The sequence below is a fragment of the Ambystoma mexicanum genome, chromosome 9 (assembly GCF_040938575.1).
Source record: "Ambystoma mexicanum isolate Mex_15411 chromosome 9, UKY_AmexF1_1, whole genome shotgun sequence".
NCBI lineage: Eukaryota > Metazoa > Chordata > Amphibia > Caudata > Ambystomatidae > Ambystoma > Ambystoma mexicanum.
In genome coordinates, this window is record NC_090931.1 from 1112867432 (window position 1) to 1112888745 (window position 21314).

The window sequence follows — 21314 nt, forward strand, 5'->3', positions numbered from 1 at the left end:
CTAATCATGGTTTATGACAATCTCTTCCCATGGGGAATACACCTTTTAAGTTCTGCTCCTTTTGTAACACTAAATTTCCCAGGCCCCGTGCATGCAACAGCTGCCTCTTTGGATGTTAATGTTAAAGGATATTTGTACCGCGCACTATCACCACCAGAGCGGTCCCCTGGCGCTCTGGCGGATCTGAAAAGGAGAGGGGGTGGGATGAGTTAGTAGGACAGAGCAGGAAAAGTGCCAGAGAGCAGTGATGTGCTGAGTTTAGGTGTGCTTTTCGGTTGGTAGCCGTCGTGTTCTGTGGTGTGGAGCGATGTGTGATTTGTGGTTTTAGTTGTTGTGGTGAAGTTTGTGCGGTTTGCTGTGCTTTAGGGGTATGGTTGTGTTTGGTTAGAGTTTCAGAGGTGTATGCAGAAGGATGAGATTGTTAGTGGGTTGGTTAGTTAGTGGCCTCGCTATCCAGATGTGGTATATGCAAAGTTCCAAATTATTTCAAAGGAGGAAAGTGCTGAGCTTGTCGGCTCATTAGGACCAGAACATTGATGGAACACAGAACTTAAACTCTGGACTGCCTATGCTATGCACACTGCAAAATCTATGAGCAAGTTGACCGCTATGGTGGAGGAACTCGATGCTGTATAAAACCAGCATCTTTGTCACAGGCGAAACCTGGGAGCACATTTTAATGGAGGAAATATCGGTTTCCTTGCACGCAGTGTCCAGCTCCTTAGGGCAGATCTCTACTAATGCTGTGGAGATAACGCACATGATAAAAAAAAAAGGCTGTACAGATAAAATTAAAGCCCAAAATGAGAATGGACAAGGTGCCTTCAAAGTCTTAAACTGACTTGTTGAAGAAGGGTATTAAATACAAATTGGACGTCAGTCGTTCAAAACAAATCTGACACATTCGATGTCAATGCCGAAACACAAAATATGCATTAGTCTATGAAGTCGAGTTCAGAACACTCTATTCACACTTCGAAGTCATTGGAAGAATTGAAACAAAGGATTTCGACTTCAGAAAAAAAAAATACATAAAGCATACAAGTCACATAAACACAACAGTACATCTGATGCAACCGGGGAGGGCACTCTCTTGCAAACAATGAAAAAGAAAGCTGTGGTACATCTTTTAGGTTCTGAGGAAGATATAGAGTGAGGTCAAGGCCCATCCACAGTTATAGAGGAAAAATTGACAAAGGAGCAGTTGCATTCAACTATTAATAGAATAACTTCTTTTATGGACTTTTTACAGAAATGCCTGTTTAAAAGAAAACATGTGACATTAGAGAACCCACTAAAAGAACAAAGATGCAAATGGATCATACTGGTCAGCAAGAATATATGTTAGACTTGGATGTTTATTCTGAGGAGATTCTAGATGAGACATCAAGCCTAAGGAATACCCTGGTCTTTCTCTAAATGTGGAGTCATCCATATCGTCCTCTGATCATCAATGTTTTTACTGCAACTTTCTAAGAAGGGCAGCAAATAAGTTTGAAATCAAAACAAATTAATCAAATGAAGACACTGATTTTATTGAACATATTCTGCAGCTAACCAAGTAGGTAGCTCAAAACATCCCTTTGTTGCAATCTACCTTTTTATTTATTTTTATGTGTTTATGGTTAAAAAGAAAGCTTTACAAAAAGATTACTTGTACAATTCACAAAAAAGAAATAAATCTAATAAATACAATGCATCAAAATAAGTGAATAAATATTAATAAAACTGCTACAAGAATAAAACATATTGCACAAATACAGATTGATAACATAAAATAATATGCAAAGTTTCCATCAAATTTACAAAATGCAATTTCATTACACTATATTAGAATTTACTTCATGAACAATAGTATTGCTGCTTCACTCTTCTTTAGCAATTGTACCAAGGCAAAGAATAAGGCCTTTTCATTTCCTAACATCCTCCTATTCCACAGTGAGTCCAAGCAGTCCATACGTTGAATATCAATGAACTTTATTAGAAATATAGTTCTAAATACTGTGAAAGACATTCCAATATGAAATGCTTGAGGGATTCCTCAGGTTCTATACAATTTGGAAATCTACAGCTCATTTCGTTTACTTTGCCTTTTTCTTTTCCCCAATTTCTCATCCTTTCAAGTGTATGAAATGTATTCATTTTAAAACGCATATAATGCATACGAGTCACACTACACGGGAAGATAGCTAAATAAGAACAGCACCCTTCCCTTTTCCGGGGATACCTAGCATATTCTTTGTAGGTACTATACTTATTAAGTTCTTCTATTGTCAAGATCCAGTCACGCGCGAAAAAACTTTTTTTCACATAACTAGGGCGCACACAAAGATTAGTCGGTAAAACCCCAATTTCTTCCAATAGTAAATTCATCCTCACATGATGATGCCTAATGGACCGAGGGTTACCTCCCAATGTCATTTGATATAGATCCTCACAAAGAGAGTTCTCGGATGGTACCAAAATTCTAGCATAATTAGAAAGTGCTCGCCACTCTAATCTACACGAAAGAGATATTGGACCCAGCTCATACCGTATGATACAATTCGGAATAGAGGGAGCGAGATGCAGGGCATATTTTAGTAAGTGTCCCTGCAAAGTGTTAAGGTATGCGTTTAGATTAAGCAAACACATATCAAGTGCATATAAGAGAACTGATTCCACGTTCAATTACATAAGATCCAGCAATGGGACCAGAGAGAAACTGCAATATTTGTTGAAAATAATCTTCATTTGACTTGGTAATGGTCTAGCTTCCAGATGAAGACGATCGGTCCAAAGTTTGATGGACGAAGCATTACTTAAATGATAGCCAAAATAAATAATTTCCGTTGACTGATATATGCATTCACTGTTGATGTCCCATATGTAATGTTTTCGTTTTTTACCAGCATCAAACACCATAATGGTAGTCTTTGCAGAATTTGGACTAAGATTGTGTTGAAAAGCAAATTCCCCAAATAATTGCAGCTTATCAAACAAAATAATATCATCAGCAAAGGCTAACCAATGCAGCCTCAGGGAGCACAACCTGGCAGCAAACGTATTACAATTCTTCCAAAGTTCGTCAAGATCACACAAATGCAAGTTAAATAACGTTGCTGTCAGGTTGCAACCATGCTTCAATCCCAGGTACGACATTACAGATTGTGTCATAGCACCCCCCCTGGGTAATTCTAACCCTGTATGAGGTATTTGTATGGAGCTTAGCATTCCAGCAAATCAGGCACCCTGGTATGCCTAGGTTAGACATCGTATTCCATAACAGATTTCGAACTACATTGTCAAAAGCTGCAGACATGTCAATAGAGGCCAAGTGAATTGGACTAAGTTCCTTATTTTTAGTTCCTGCTAATAGATGAGCCATTATTGTAGCATTTAATGTTGTACTCATTGACCTTTGAAAACCTGTTTGATATTTTGAGTATGTTATGTAACGCAATGTATTTTTCCAAGTCACACAAAATAAGAATCGAAAAGACTTTTGCAGCAGCATCTGTTAGGGAGATAGGCCTATAATTTCCTGGGTTTGCTGGATCGCCCTTTTTATAAATTGGAGCGAGAATAGAGGTCACCGAGGTCTCATATAGTATTGAGGTAAAAAGTATCTGATCTAATTTAATTTTCAGGATCTTTGCCCAGAAAATTGGTTCAGCCTTATGAACGCAGGGAGGGATGCAGACCGGGTCTGCTGCTCTTGAGTGGGACAACTTGTTAATGGCCCATTCAATGTCTTGGGTAGACCATTTGAATGATTGCACGGCTGGACTTAGAGTTATGTCATAGTTAACATTGGTAAATCAGAGTGTGAGTTGGAATTTTCCCCCAATAAATTCCCTCCAGATTTCTGCTGGAATTATGTTTTTGGAATCATCGCTTCTTCTAGAGTCACAGTTCTTAATTGCTGACCAAATAGCCCTGGTATTATGCTGACAGATGAATCTAATAGTTTCACAATTGCGTTTGTGTTCCAAAATATGAATGCCTTTTACCTTGTTATATATTTGTAATATTCTTTTATTTAGATATGAAAACTGGATTACTTGTATGTTCCATTTGAAACATTATCAGATCACTATTTTTTTTTAAACATTTTAGCATTTTAAGGTCATAGTTAAACAAGTGCTTTGTTAATTCCTGACACGGTTTCTGATTTGCAACAGGATTGTGAAAACAGAATAATATGAGGCCGGGAAGCCCAAAAAGAAACACACCAACACAGGTTACAAAGAAACATACAAGTGCTTTGTTTAAAGCTACAACAGTTACCAAGTCAATTGACAAACGGATAGCTATTCGGCTCTCAGTATAACATAACGAACTTCAACGAGGGTTCGATGTGTTAGTGAGAGACCGCATATTGGAATACCCGGGCCTTTTATAAAATTTGTCCAGCCCTTGGCCAACCCTCTTGCGGGTTAACCATTCTGCGAAATATTTAATTCTGGTTTTAGGGTTCCTTGCCAGGTCAATCCTTTAATATATGCATTTCGATTAGTTTCGCTGATATAAGTAGTACTTTTACATATAGGTCAACGGTAGGACAAGGTCTCTGTTCGCGACCCCGACAAGTGGCCTGCAGGCATATTAATTATTCAGTTGTACATCGGTCACAACGGCCAGAATCTTACTCAGAATGTCATTTGACCTCCATTTTGATGTTCAGGGTGACTTCTACATAACAAGAGAACCTAAAATGGCAGCTCAATCCAAGATTGCGACTTACATTGGTTTCTCTAAGGTCAAGACCTTGCCGTGGAGTTTGTTCGCACATGATGTTTAGACAACTTAGCATAGGCCAATACACATACAATTGTTACAATAGGAGGCATAATATTGTTTCTATTCCGACAAACCCTCCTTTTGGCCAATGCCAAGTGCTAATACCATTTCTAATGTCTTCGTAAATAACTCCATGCATTGTCGTCCATACATCCTGAATCGTTATCTGTAACATCTATAGCCATTAGGTCGTTCACCAGAACCTCTTGCAACACAAACTCTTTAGATGCTGTATCTGGGGCATACATTTTGCGCCCTATCGTGCTCACTGCCTGAGCGCAACATCCCCCTAGCATTGCACATATACTGGGTAGACATTGGATACAGCAACAAAGGAATAGCAGGATCCCCAAAATAACCAGTATGACAGAAAGCACCTTCCAACCCCAGGATCGTAGAGAATCCCAGAACCAAGCACTAATACTCCAATCTCCCACAGGAACATGCACTTCTGAACTAAGGACGTGCAAGTGCTGTATTGCTTTGAAAATTGTCGGTGAGGAATCTGGTACGAAAAAACAACAAGCGGACCCCACTAATTTACATACTCCACCACGTTCTGCCAGAATGACATCTAATGCCATCTGGTTTTGGAGCGCTACCAACCTTATTGCTTTCTGTTCCAGTGTCATATTGTAGAGTATATCTGTGGTCCGGTTGATGGTTCTCTCCAGTACTCTTGCTAGCCCCCTAATATTTTCAGAATTTGCTATCTGTCCCCAAAATGGCACAACTGATTTTGTTATATGTCCCAATATTTGCCCAGGGGTATCTCCATTCTCGTCCCGCCGTGAGCGAGCCTTAGAAACTTCCAATGTGCTAGCTATGAATACCCCAGGTAACAGGATTCCTAAATAACAGGTTCCCTGCCAATCCTTGGGCAACCAGGGAAATGCTATACTACCGCAAACGAAATAGACAGGCCCCCCTACATACAGAGGCCTGTTCTCTCCGGTCAAATTTACAATGTTCACACAACCTTCAAAATCTCCCATTGACTGAGTGCCATTTCTTTGTACACAGAAGGGGACTGAATCGGGGCTATGGTTAATGGAGTAGGAAGGAGGCACAGCGTCCTTATTGCCTATCTGAGCCATTTTAAAGGAAATTAGAGTTTGGAAAGGAAGAGACAGATGGCCTAATAGAAGCAACATTAGGCTTACTTCTGTTTGCAAAAAGCGAGCATCCCAGGGGAGTCAATTCACGTTTCTCAAAATTATTTAAATTAGTTCCATCAAAGTTCCCTGAGATGCTATTATTCCAACGGCCAAAGAATAGTGCTCTAAGAGAGGCAAAGCAAGCAGTCGTTAAAGGTAAAGGGTGAATATACCATCCTAGCCCCTTGTTCCCATGTTGCGGTAAATGGGTGCAAATCCAGCAATTACTCTTATTAAAAATGGCATGCGTTGAATTCATTATTATCATTAAAGTGTTATGGTACTTTCGTCTATGCTGGGAGTCCCTAGGTGACAAGATATGAAGGTGTACAGAGGGAGTCAAAGCCGTAGGTACAATTCCAATTGGCAGAAGAGGCTCTAGAGGACAAATTCCTTCGAAGTACCAGAATCCCACGGCAGTAACTATACAAATTCCAATTACTATTATCAGAACACAGCAATATGTTTTCGGGGCCCAGGCACATTGTTCATTGTCCGAGTTGGTCACCCCCTTATTTACAAGTCCAATGCGAGCAGCAGCGGTGGAGGTGGCAGGCATCGTAGTTTCTCAATCAACGACCCCAATGTTAGTTGCTGGCGACACTATGGTCGCGCGACTTCTTAGTCCTTCCCCAACCCTAGCCAGCAGAATCCCCTTTCTTTCAAAACTTTCTTTTGCAAGAACAAAACTCTCAATGACTCTTTTTCTTCTCCAGATGCACAGAAAAAACCTGTGCCGTAGTTCTATTTTCTTCGTCGAAGGTCGTACCTGGTGATTCCCGGTACTGTTTGATCCGGAAATAAGGTAACATCACTTCCTGAGGGAAGCAACGTATCAGAGGCGAAAGAAGTCGCAGAACTTGAAACAACGTTTTCCGGAAGTGACCTTTCCAATGAGTGTGGAGACAAAATGGACTGTTCCCCAAGCTCCACGGGCTCGGAAAGATTCTCCGACACACGCTATTTGCTACTCCAGGATCTGAGATTGTAGCATCAGCGAGGGGTTCTGCTTCTTCTGTAACGTGTGGCGTCGGGTGAGGAAGTTTCTTGACATGCGTCGCGTGGATCCAATGCTTCTTTCCAGCCACCCGCACTGCTGTCTGGGTGACCAACAGCACCTGGTAGGGTCCCCGCCAGCGAGGTGCGAGGCAGGAAGACCTTTCGTAGGCCTTCACCAGGACCCAACTTCCAGGCTCAATATTGTGTCCTGGGCCCGTAAACCGTACATGTAAAGCTGATTGAACCTGATGATAAATGAGATACAGATTTTTAGTCAACTGGTTACAGTAGTCCACAAGCAACACATTTTCAACCTCCCTCAGTGCTTTAGGCTTCGGAAGACCCCAAATATTAGCCGGTCTCCCCATCACTACCTCAAATGCAGAGAGCCCAGTCTTAGTCTGAGGTGTGGCACGCAGGGCTAACAATACAATAGGTAAGGCGTCCGGCCATTTCAGTTTGGTGCCGGCGCATGTTTTAGCAAGCTTTTTCTTTAGGATACCGTTATGTCTTTCTACCAACCCAGCACTTTGAGGATGTCTAGCCAAGTGAAATCGCTTTTCAATGTGTAACGCTGTGCATATCTGCAAAATTACTGCTGCAACAAAATGGGGACCGTTGTCCGACCAAATTACTCTTGGCAGCCTAAATCGTGGAAAGAATTCCTTTACCATAGTCTTTGCAATGGTCATGGCAGTAGCATCCTTAACGGGGAAAGCCTCAACCCATTTACTTAAAGCACAAATAATCACAAGGACATATTTTAGATTGTTACACCGTTCCATCTCAAAATCAAAGTGGATGACCTTGAAGGGAACAGAAGGAGGCCCAAAACTACCCCTTGGAGTTGCTGTCCCCTTCCCCACATTGTGCTGTAAGCATATCATGCAATTTTGGACATGGCGCTGCGCGATCTTCAAAATTTTATCATTTACCCAGACTTGTTCTAACATTTTCGTGATCTGCTGAGCACACACATGCGTAGGACCGTGTGCCATCGTCACCATCGCCAGCACATATGAATCAGGGAGCAACCATTTCCCTTCAGATGTATCCACCCAACACCCATCTTCATCTAGTTTCCCCATCCCTTCGGCCCACTTCTTAGACTCTCCTATCGTGGCATCAGCTTGGATATCTCGTACAGACCCAATACCCTCATCCATTACATAGGCTTCTTTTGTTTCTCTTAGAGCATACATGTCTGCACTAAGGTCTGTGGCCGTTTGCGTGGCTATCTGGTCAGCAAAAGCTTTCCCTTTTCCCACATCATCTATGACCTTACGATGTGCTGCACATTTCATGATCGCTAACTGACTAGGGAGCGCGAGTGCCGAGAGCAATTGCACTATCAGGGGGCCATGCTAAATCTTGGTCCCATGTGAGGTTAGGAACCCTCTTTCCGACCAGAGCCTCCCAAAGTTGTGAGCCACCCCAAAGGCGTACTGGCTATCGGTATATATGTTTACTGTATGCCCTTCGGAGAGTTCACAAGCTCGGGTCAACGCTATAATCTCTGCGGCCTGCGCAGAGTTATGCAGAATTCTCTTAGTTTCAACAACCGTACTCAATGTAGTAACAGCATAGGCAGCTGTAGATGTACCATCCGGGAGTTTGAAGCAGGAGCCAACACAGAACAGCTCCCCTTCCGCATTGCCCAAAGGAGTATCTATAAGGTCTATCCTGCCCTTCGTTTCCTGTTCAGTAGTATACAGGCAGTCATGTGATTCTTCGTCACCGCAAACAGTGTTTTGCGGGAAAGGTAGAAGTTCAGCCGGATTAAGAACACAACACCTCTTAATTTGAATGTGAGGGGCAAACAAAGTTAATTCATACCTTGTCAGCCGTGCAGAGGTGAGGTGCTGCGTTTGGGTTTTATTCAATAGGACATCTACAGAGTGAGGTACCATCAGGATTAAATCATGGCCTAGGACCATTCCCTCACTCTGTTTTACAGACGTGGCAGCAGCAGCGACAGCTCGCAAACATCTTGGCAAAGCGCATGCGACAGGATCAAGGGCGGAAGAGTAGTAGCTGCACGGTCTATTCTTCCCTCCGTGTTCCTGTGTTAACACAGCCAAAGCACATCCATCGCATTCATGCACAAACAACACAAAGGCCTTATATTAATTTGGAGTGCCCAGAACCGGTGCAAAGCATAACGCGGCTTTGAGAAGCTCAAATGATCGTTGATGTTCCGACTTCCATGGCAGCGACGAAGAAATGCCCTTCTTCGTCAAGGCCAACATCGGTTTTATCACTAGTGAGAAGTTTGGGATCCACAGCCTACAGTAAGAAGCCATACCTATTAAGGCTCTGACTTCCTTCTGTGTATTTGGAAAAGAGATGCCAGAAATGTGTTTTATTCTTTCAGGTGTCAATCTTCTCCCCTCCTTTGACAGGACAACAATATTGAAATTTCTTAAGTGAAGTTTTGTGACCATGTTCAGCCAAATGAATAAGCAACAATACAGTGCCTTCTTTACAAGCACTTTCAGAATATGCAGCTAAAAGCAAGTCATCGACATACTGAAGCAGTGTACAAGTAGATGGCAATTCAAGGGTGTCAAGCTGCTCTTTCAAAGCCCTACTATAAATGCTCGGACTTTCAGTATAACCTTGAGGTGCAAGAGTAAATGTGAACGAACGTCCCCCCAAGGTGAACGCGAACAAATATCTACTATCCTTGTGTGTAGGAATATTGAAGAAAGCATTCTTCAGATCCACAACACTAAAGTGAGTAGCTGTAGCAGGGATCATCGTTAGTATCGTTGTCACATCAGGCACAATTGGAAATTGTGGGGCGACAATTTTATTAATAGCACGTAGATCAATTATGAAACGGAATGGGATTGCATTGTCGCCTTTCTTGTACACGTGTAAAATCGGGCTGTTACATAAACTACCTGCAATCTCTTCAATCACTCCTCGATGCACAAAATCGGAGACAATGCACTTCAAAGCACGCTCGCCCTCAACTGATATTTTATATTGCGGAATGCGTGGTAGTTTAACTCCATGTTTCAAAACTATTTTAACGGGTTCAACCTGTAGTACCCCGACATCATTGTCGTCAACCGCCCACAAACATTCCGGGACAACGCTAAGCTCAGGAGGCAATGGTCGAGTCAAAAACTGAGAACTGTGAAGTTGCTGTGGTGAAACCGTCAGTCGCACTCCGTCAGAGGAACAATGAATTACTGCATTTAGTTTCTTCAACAGATTTAACCCCAGCAAATTCTCTCCACAGTTTGAAGTCAAGAGGAATGGACAGTGGTCCGTGAAGGGACCCAAAGAAACAGGCACCGGCAAAGAAACCGGACAAGCAACTGGTATACCAGACAACCCTACAGAAACATTAGTTTGCCCTGACAATGGAATGTTTGGAACCCGAGAATGATCAATGGAGCACTTCTGTGCTCCAGTGTCTATCAAAAACTGATGTTTCCTATTCCCCGCTAACAATTCAACGTAGGGACCTTTTTGACTAACGGGAATAGGTGAAGTTTCCAAACCCTGCTTCGGGCAATCCTAACGAAACAAAATGTCGTCGGAAGGAAGCTCTTCAGAAAGGTAGGCAGCGGAAGGGTGATCAAATATGTTTCTCGTGTCCACACTCTAAGTCTGATTATCCCGTGAAAAAGGTTGCTGAGGATCTTGCGAGAACTGACCTCTATCAGGGCCCCCAACTCCGGGGCCACCTCTAGGTCGTCTACACATACTCCCATATGTGGTGTTTGACCTCTGTCGAAGGTCGGGGCACTGTGCACGACAATGACCTTCCTGGCGGCAATAGGCACATTGATTAATATTCACAGGACCCAAGGGAATGTTCCCTTTCGGAACATACTGACCTCTGGTCTGTGAATTACCTCCTCTGGGATTTCTAACAATGTGTTGTAACAATACTTTAGTCTTCAAATCTCCTTTCCTCTTCTCTATTCTCTCTTTTTCATTATTAACACGGTTCTCATAATACTGAGCCATGTGCAAAACTTCAGATTGGGATTTCGCCTGCCAAGCGCTCTCTGAGGACATAATCTGTGGCTGGATGTCGGGCAGCAATCTACGTACAAATTTGTCCACAAACAACATTTCTCCAGCATGGGGTCTGGCATGGATTCACATGCTCATGAATATTCCCCGTCGTCAGGCTGGGAATCCTCGGTAAAGAAAAAACCAGTATCAGTTTGGTTTCTGATCTGTCTTTCGTAGTAAAAACCAATCACTGGTCTCTGCGCCATACTGACCACAGCCAATGACTGCCCTCTACCTAAGCACCGCCTCTGGCAGCCATCTTCAGATTTTTACCGCACGTTCATGTGTTGGGATCCTCGTGCTATTGCTCTCGAGCGTTAGTGCTATTTTTTCACGTTTTTTCTCAAAAACTTCGTTTTTTCGGTCAAAAGAGCCTCGAGCTCCACCGACTCTCCATCCGATCAACGGGGACCCGTGTCGGATTCGTCTGCGCCCCTCAAGGGTGAAGATTTCGTCGAGCTACGCTTTTGGAGGACTCCAGAAGTTTCTCAGGCCCGGACATGGCCCAGGAGAAGGGAAGCTCGACGCCTGGAAAGCTGTTCAGGATCTGCCCTGGATGCCAGCTGCAGAAAGTCTTTAAGGAGGACGAACACTCCTGTTGTCTCTACTGCTTACATGAGGACAAGACGCACGTGGAGAAGGACTGTGCGTTTTGCGGCAATATGTCGGAACGGACCATGAAGGACCGCCACCAACGTCTCGCCAACTGGCTGGAAGGGAAGAGCCCGTCAGGCGAGAAGAAGAGGAAGAAATCCGAGCGGTCTTCTAAGACCTTTGAGGACGCCCCAGCGACGGGGGTCCAACATAAGGCCAAGCACTGCGAGTCGGCTGGCACCGGGAGCGCCGAACGGTCGGGCTCTACGGGCGCCAGGCAGGGCGCACCCTCCCCGGCACCTTCAGCCACGAGCCAACGCTCTGGGTCGGGTAAGAGGAAGGGCGAGCACCCGGCGAAGCTCCTGGAGAGGCCCCGGTCGAGCTCGAAGGCCCCATCGGAGGGGGAGCGAGGCAGTGTCCCCCCCCCCTCAAGGATAAGGCGGTGAGCGCACCTAAGGTGGTGAAGGCCTTAATCCATCCGGCCAAGCCCTCTATCGATACTGTCGCGGCGGCCCTGGCTCAGCCTGTGGAGGCTACACCAGTGGTGGCGACCTCGGGGCTCAGAGTCTCCCTGCCACCTCGGAGGGAGTCCTCTTTTGTGCCCATCGATAGGACCCCCGTGAAACCCCCGGCGGGGAAGAAAAAGGGGGGGCAGGGCGTCGTCGTAGATTCGGCCTCAACCTCAGAGGAAGAGCTGATTGAGGTCTTAAGCCACGGCCTTGGCGTGGAAGAAGACCGGCCCGTCGGGATGGTTTCCGACGCAGGTGACGACGACATCGTCGAGGGTGCCGACGGGGCTCCTGATCGCCCGTCGGATTCCCCTCTGCCAGTGCCGCAAGACAACTCGGCGGCCATTTTGTTGGCTATACAGTCCTTATGTTCAGAGATAAGGACGAGACTACCGTTGCCGACGGAGGAACCTCTCCCGTCGGGGGATCCTGAACCAGGACCTTCTGGTGCTCCCCCGCCCCAGAAAAGAAGGATTCACCCTCCACCTCCTTTTCAGCCGTCGCGCCCCGTCTAGTCCTCCTCCCCGTCCACCCGAGGGGATGATACGGGGACTGACACGGCAGCGACGGGTACGGACGACGAGGTATACGAGGATCTACCGTCGTCACCTCCCACCAGGGTTTCTCCTCCCGACGAGATTGGATCGTTCCACTCCATGATCGCCAGGGCATCCGAGCTTTTCCAACTATGCCCTGAGGAGAAGAAAAAGGAAGGATTCCTTTATCAACGGCGCGAGGCCAAGAGGAAGACGGTCCTCGCGGTGCCTCTACTGGACGACATTTGGGATGAGGGCCTCGCCCTCCTCAAGAACCCTTCCACGACGCCAGCTAGAAGAGACCGGTACGAGAAGAAGTACCGGGTCCCGGACGCGGCCCCCCTGTGCCTCCGGGCGCAGCCTACCCCGGACTCCGTCGTTTCCGCAGCGGCCAGGAAAAAAGCGGGGGGGGGTGCGGCCTCCACATCGACTTCCCCACCGGACGGCGAGGGAAAGAAATTTGATGCTATGGGACGCAGGGTCATCTCGTCTGCAGCGACGACGATTAAAGCGGCCAACGCCTTGGCTATCGTGGCCCGCTACGACAGGGAGCTAAGGTACAAACTGGCTCCCCTGCTGGACTTCCTACCGGACGACAAGAGGGCGGATGCCCTCGAGATCCTACAGGAAGGCGAGGTGGCGTCGGACCACGCCATCACTATTGCGACGGACATCGCCGACACTGGGTTTCGCCAGTTGGACAACGGCGTGTGCCTTAGGTGGCGTGGATGGCTCAAGGCTACGGACTTCCGTCAAGACGTACAGACCAGAGTCCTGGACATGCCGTTCGATGGGAACAACCTGTTTGGGAAAACAGTGGACGATTCCCTTCAGGCCATTAAAGCGGACACTGAGACGGCCCGGGCCCTTGGGGTTCTGCAGCAACGACGGACGCCCTTTCGGAGCAGCGGAGGCAAGGGCGCCTCCAAAGGTTCCGGCGGCGGTTTCTCCACCTACCGTCAAGCGGCCCGCTCGTCGTCTCAGGAGGCCTACAGAGGACGAGGCAAGTCGGGCGGACCCCGCCGTCGTCGCCAAGGAGGTCAAGGCGGCAAAGCCTCGTCGAAACAGGATTGAACCGGCCGTGGGGTCGGGCCCCCACCGAAGCACCCCGTGGGGGAGGCCGGCTGGCGAGCTTCGTCAGCGTGTGGGAGTCCATCTCCACCGACCGTTGGGTGCTGGACGCCTTAGCCCGGGGCCACGCGCTCGAGTTTCAAAGAAGGTGCCCGCGCGTCCCCCCCGTGGCCAGGAAAGAGCTTCACGTCCCTCAGCTTCTCCTGGAGGTAAAGGCGATGCTCAGGAAGGGCGTCATCGAACTCGTCCCAGAGAGGCTTCGGGGCTCCGGAGTTTACTCAAGATACTTCCTCGTGAAGAAGAAGACGGGAGGATGGCGCCCCATCCTAGACCTGCGACGTCTGAACAAGTTCATCAAGGCGCAAAAGTTCCGGATGGTCACCCTCCAGCACGTCCTGGGGCAGCTGGAGGAAGGAGACTTCCTGTCGTCGTTGGATTTGGAGGATGCCTACTTCCACATTCCCATCCTAAAGGGGCACCGAAAATTCCTCAGGTTTGTGGTCCAAGGGCGTCACTACCAGTTCAAAGCCCTCCCCACCAGTTCAAAGCCCTCCCCTTCGGACTACGGTCGGCACCCAGGGTATTTACCAAGTGCCTTGCACCGGTGGCGGCGCAACTGCGCCGCGAGGGGATCCACGTCTACCCCTACCTGGACGACTGGCTCATCCGAGCCAAGACGAGGGAACTCGCTGTGGAGCACACGGCAAGGACCGTCCAACTTCTCACAGACCTGGGATTCTCCGTGAACTACGCCAAGTCCCACCTGGTACCCGCGCAAAATGCACTGTTTCTGGGAGCGAAGCTCGACAGTGTCCCTTCTGGCCTCCCCGTCGGAGGAAAGGACCAGGTCCATCCTGGGCAAGGTACAGCGGATGTTAGTTTCCGACGCGGCCAAGGTGAGGTCCATCAAGTCCCTCCTCGGAATGATGTCTTCTTGCATCTACCTCATTCCCATGTGCAGGCTCCGGATGCGCCCGTTGCAGGAGTTCCTGGACGCGTGCTGGATCCAAACGACGGGTGGCTTCGAGGAGAGGATCACACTCGACGAGAGTTTCCGCCGAGCGGTCCGGTGGTGGGGCACCCGCGCGCATCTGACGGCGGGCATGGACTTCCAGACCCCAGACCACCAGGAGACAGTGACCACGGATGCCTCCCTGGAAGGGTGGGGAGCGCACACCGAAAATCTGCACGCGAGAGGCCTCTGGCTCCCGACGGAGAAGTCCCTCCATATCAACGTCCTGGAGCTCCGTGCAGTGTTCTGGGCCCTCAGGTCCTTCCTTCCGTCCCTCAAGGGCAAGGTGGTGAGGATCTTCAAAACCACCACCATGTTTTACATCAAACAGGGCGGAACCAGGTCCCCAGCACTGTCCAAGGAGGCGCAGGACCTGTGGCATTGGGCAGTCGCCCAAAGGATGTTTCTGGTGCCGTTTCATCTGGCAGGGATAAAAAACACCATCGCCGACTCACTTAGCAGGGAGCTGCGCTCGTGCCACGAGTGGGAACTACGGCAGATCTAGTGGATCGCCTCTTCCGACGGTGGGGCACACCCCAGATCGACCTGTTCGCGACGGCGACAAACTCCAAGTGCCGGAGGTTCGCCAGCAGGTTTCCCCAAGCGAGGAGCATGGGCGATGCTTTCTCGTTCCCCTGGGAGGGCCTGTTCCTCTACGCGTTCCCTCCTTTGCCACTGCTAATCCGGCTCGTCAACCAGCTCAAGAGGTCACGGTGCAGGATGATCCTCGTCGCACCTGCGTGGCCGAGGCAGATATGGTTCCCGCACCTTCTGGACTTGTCGGCGTCCCCGCCAATCAAGCTGCCGGTGGACGCGGATCTACTCTCCAGGGAAGGAGGCGCCATCCTCCACCATGACCCGAAATCGCTGAACTTGCAGGCCTGGCTCCTGCAGCGCTAGAGTTTGGAGGATACGACATACCGGCCGACTGCAGAGAGTTTCTTGCAAAGGCCAGGGCGTCCTCGACTCTTAAATGCTACGGACACAAATGGAAGAGGTTCTCTGTCTGGTGCCACGCACAGAAGATTAACCCTCTACGGATTACGGCTCCCCAGGTACTGCCGTACCTGCTGACGCTGGCCAAAGCTGGACTGGCACACGCGTCCATCAAGATTCATCTTGCTGCGATCTCCCGTTACACCAGAACCACGGGCCGGACGTCCCTGTGGTCTCATCGTCTGGTGAAAGAGTTCATGAAGGGACTGTTCAGATCGTTCCCGCCGGTGAAGGCGCCGGCCCCGGCGTGGGAGCTCAACGTGGTGCTGACCAAGCTCATGGGACCTCCGTTCGAGCCTCTGCACTCGGCCCCGTTGAAGTTTCTGTCGTGGAAAACAGCGTTTCTTGTGGCCATCACCTCCGCACGACGGGTGGGAGAGATCCAGGCCGTTTCCTGCAAGGCCCCGTACTTGACTTTTCACGACACGAGGGTAGTGCTCAGGACGCACACCTCCTTCATGCCCAAGGTACCGTCGGACTTCCATCTCAACGAACCCTTGGTGTTGCCTGTGTTCTTCCCGTCGCCTTCGTCGCCGGCTGAGAGGACTTTGCACTCGTTGGATGTGGCTAGAGCGCTGAAGTTCTACGTGGACCGCACGAAGTGTTTTCGGAAGACGTCACAACTCTTTGTGAACTTTGGACCTGTCAATCAGGGGAAGGCTCTCTCGAAGGCTTCCATTTCCAGATGGCTCTCCGGCTGTATCATGTACTGTCATCGGTTGGCTGCCTGGCCGTCCGAGAGCCCATTCCACCAGAGCGATCGCAGCTACCACGGCGTTCCTTTCTGGTGTGCCCCTGCTGGACATATGCAGGGCTGCTACGTGGAGGTCGACGCACACCTTCACGAAATTCTACTGCGTCGATCGGGATTCCAGGGAGGAGTCCAGGGTCGGCCAAGCCGTGCTGCGCAACCTGTTCGCCTGAGGTGAGCCTGGTGAGGAGGTAAGATGCTTAATGTTGAGTTTGATGTAATGCTTAATGTTGAGCCTTTGCCACCTCCCGTGGTTGTGCATGTGTGTACTGCTATGTATTCTTTATTCATGAGCATGGGAATCCATGCCGGACCCCATGTTGGAGAAGGAACAAGTTACTTACCTGTAACTGTTGTTCTCCAGCATGGGTCTGGCATGGATTCACATGCGAACCCTCCCGCCTACCCCTCTGCGTCTCTTCACTTGGTCATACTGCCACTTCACGTGCTTCCAAATCTGAAGATGGCTGCCAGAGGCGGTGCTTAGGTAGAGGGCAGTCATTGGCTGTGGTCAGTATGACGCAGAGACCAGTGATTGGTTGTTACTACGAAAGACAGATCAGAAACGAAACTGATACTGGTTTTTTCTTTACCGAGGATTCCCAGCCTGACGACGGGGAATATTCATGAGCATGTGAATCCATGCCAGACCCATGCTGGAGAACAACAGTTACAGGTAAGTAACTTGTTCCTTTCCCAGACTATGTGCCCAAGTCCTGTCCACTGAAGTCAGAGAATACCTGTTCGAATCTATTAAAGAATTCGGTGGCACCTTCAGTTTCCTTGAACACAGGCCGTAAGCTTGTCCCAAATAATTCTTTTCTCAGGAATTATGGTTTTCAATTTTGCGACAATTCTATCAGGCAAAGTGAGTATTACCTGTGGTGGTTTCTCACCAGCTGGTCTTTCCCCATCAAGCCTAGTTATGTTAGCCCACGTATCTCCCAACCCTGGCACATCTTCAATTGTTCGAACCTGCTTCCATAAATCTACGGGCAGGAGTACAGGGAATAGCAAGTCAATATCACTTAAGGTGAACACAGAGGACTGTAAAACGGACTCTATCTCTTTGTAGAATCTTGTCGGATTTTTCCTAATATCAGGAATTGATTGTCTAATAGTGTTCACTTCCTGTCGCGAAAACGGGACGTGAACAAATTGTGATACATAATGTGCGGGAATGTCCACAGCGGGTGCACCTGTCCCAACGTTAGCAGGAATCTCAACCTTTGGGACAAATGTCGGAGGAACCTCTCTCATTGGCAATCTGAGATTAAGGTAATTCCGATCGCTTACTAAGCAACAGAGCCAGGTCGAGCGCTAAGGCAGCCGAAGAAGTGTCGGGCGAAAAAGCCCTCTTACAAATACCCAATAACTCTATAGGACAACTAACCTTCTTCCTTACACATTGATCCTGCAGGTACTGTACTATTACCTGAATCACCTTCCTCTGCACTTCTACTGTATACTGACTATACGTGTCATATACTTCATCCGTCGGTATCGATGAACCGGAGATCCATCGAATCGCATCTTTGGTACAAAATCGTACTTCCTCAGATGCCGATTTACGAAACGGAAGGAACCGTTTCTGTACATACATACTGTCGTCTTCACCATCCTCATCCCGTAATCTTTCTAAGTCCCTCCTATACTCAAATAACCTCTCAACATGACCATGTACTTTCTCCTCAGTGTCCCTCGAAAGCGCTAAAGTATTTAGATCCCTCAACCCTTGTGAGAGATCCGTATTATGTAATCTATCCCACATTACACATAAATGAGTCCCCACACCTTCAATAAAAACATTTTTCTCGGGAAAATTGCCCATATTTGATGATGTGGAGAAAACGTCAGCTTGATCACCTCTCTCCATACAATGCTTAGCCCATGCAAATAATTCCTGTTTCTTTTCTGCAGAGACAGTATTTCGAGTAACAATCTTTGACCCCGCACCCTGATCAACTTCAGTCAGTACAGAACCACTCGGGAGCGGAGGTGCGGGCAAATTCAATGGAGGTGCGACTATCGGCGCAAGAGGAAGGGGTGGTAGAATAGGTGGAGGAACAACAACTAGAGGAATAGGAACAATAGGTTGTACAGGGGGGAACAGGACTAACAGCAGGAATAACAGCAGGAATGGGCAGAGCACCAGGGAGAGGATCATACGGAGGTGGCGCAGAGGCACCAGGCCTGCGTTCGTTTAACAATTTATCAATACATTCTTCGGAAACATGAAAATCTTTAGAGGGATAGATTTTCTGGATACCGAGTGAGAAAGCCCTATCCATATTCTTGGCTGACTCTGAATGTTTTTCCTTATCATATAACAACGCCTTTTCGGCATTTGTTTTATGACGGCGTCCATGTTTATCCCTACTTTTAAGTTGCTGCAACGCTTCTTTTTTCCAATTCTGCAAAACATCAAATGCTGCAGGTCTCGCCTTCTTCTTTAGCAAGACCGATTCTAGGTATTCAATATGGGGGATCTCGAAATTACCATTGATTGGCCACTGAAATTCAGAGGCATGTCTGGTTTATCTGTGCCAAATATCATTAAATACTATACTTCCAATGCCATGCTTACAGTACATAGTACACGCCGGCGACCCCTCCTGTGGTGCCGGGCGGCTAAATTCCAAAGATTGTCGATCGCTGCGGAACAGAGCCCTGAAGCAGATAGACAATTTCCCAGGCATTTCACAAAAAATTGGTGTTACCTGGTCAATAATTGTGCCTGCAGATACAATACGCCAAATTCAAATTGTCAGGGTTAAATTAAGAGTCGGGTCACGACTACACCTGACCAAACCTAAGGAGGACCGTACGGTTTACCAAAGAACTTACCTAACGAATTTGACCTTGTGTTTGGTGGTTTCGACAAATCTGCCCGCCTCAAAAATTGACCCTCGTCAAGATGCCGTGTCAGACCACACAACTATCGTCCAAGGATCGGATTGTGCAGCGCTGCCGAGGTATCGCGTCTCGTTCGGTCGGGCCCGCAGTATCACAACGTCCGATCCCGGTTCGATAGTCTGCGTCAATCCTTCAATGATCCGCAATCAATCTTGAGGGTCCCTATTCGGGCGCCAACTGTGAAAACAGAAGAATAATATGAGGCCGGGAAGCCCAAAAAGAGACACACCAACACAGGTTACAAAGAAACATACAAGTACTTTATTTAAAGCTACAACAGTTACCAAGTCAATTGACAAACGGATAGCTATTCGGCTCTCAGTATAACATAACGAACTTCAACGAGGGTTCGATGAGTTAGTGAGAGACCGCATATTGGAATACCCGGGCCTTTTATACAATTTGTCCAGCCCTTGGCCAACCCTCTTGCGGGTTAACCATTCTGCGAAATATTTAATTCTGGTTTTAGGGTTCCTTGCCAGGTCAATCCTTTAATATATGCATTTCGATTAGCTTCGCTGATATAAGTAGTACATTTACATACAGGTCAACGGTAGGACAAGGTCTCTGTTCGCGACCCCGACAAGTGGCCTGCAGGCATATTAATTATTCAGTTGTACGGAGGTCACAACGGCCAGAATTTTACTCAGAATGTCATTAGGCCTCCATTTTGATGTTCAGGGTGACTTCTACATAACAAGAGAATCCAAAATGGCAGCTCAATCCAAGATGGCGACTTACATTGGTTTCTCTAAGGTCAAGACCTTGCCGTGGAGTTTGTTCGCACATGATGTTTAGACAACTTGGCGTAGGCCAATACACATAATTGTTACAATAGGAGGCATATTATTGTTTCTATTCTGACAGGATAAACCAGGGCAGTGGTAACTGATGTAGACACAATTTTTTCCACATAGTGCAGGCAGTAGAGGTCAGGCATACAAAATTCTTCCTTTTTATTTAAATCTGCAAAAACCCTGGAGGCTAATGGTTGGCAAAATACAGAGTTCCATCTAAGAGAGATGGGTAAATGATCCATTTCTAAAACCCGAACTCATTAGTGCCAAGTTCGATATATGAAATATCTAAAGATAGTTGAATAGGTGTGTGATCACTGTGATTGATTTCATGCACACTAACCGGCTCTATTATTTGTTCGAGTGAATATGACACACGCAAAAAATAAATCATAGAACATGCCAAACCATGTTTCCATGTGAATGTAGGCGACAATTCCATACACCTGACATAAGACACTTCCCATTCTTTAAAATATTATCTCTATTTTCACCCCTAATTCCAGCCCTCAAATTCCCATTTTCTTTTTTTATGGCTATTCATGTCATCCAACCTCACAAGACAATTCGAATTGAAATCTCCCCCAATGATGATTTCTTAGTTAGGGTTATAAATGTAGGAATTTTCCAGCCAACAGTCAATATCAAACATTTGTTCTATATCATATTTCAGGGGATTCCAGTAGAGGCTAATAAGTAGTAATGATTTAGCTAAACTTCTGTTTAGGATCAGAGCTAACGCCAGTAAATGAACAGATGAGTGCATAACCATGGATTGACATTCAAACTTGTTAACTGGAATGGCTAGGCCTCCGGAAGGGTGACCCTCCCCAGCCCTGATAGCATATGAACAATAAGTACGAAAGCCTGGTAAAAACCAAGGCATCCAGTTTTATCGTTTCCTGGAGCAAAATAACATTTGGCATATTAAAGGGAGAGATTGAGGAAAGCCACTTTGGTACATTTAAATAACCACATGAGTTCTATGAGAGAACAATCAGCTTTGAGCTCCTCTGAGGCTAGGTCATACTCTTGCCTGATTTAACAGAAAAGATTGTTCTCAATAGGGGCTCAATCCATGACAACTCCTCGTTATTCCCGGCAACGGATAGTAATTGTGAGAGACATAACTTCTAATCCTGCGTGCCACCAGTCT

The 21314-nt window shown here is 47.3% G+C and overlaps 1 protein-coding gene across 2 annotated transcripts in view; it reads left to right on the forward strand.

Annotated features, from left to right (window-relative positions):
* The window catches only part of STAM2 (signal transducing adaptor molecule 2), a 1208123-nt gene that overhangs the window by 661337 nt on the left and 525472 nt on the right, over nucleotides 1-21314 (forward strand). The window lies entirely within an intron of this gene.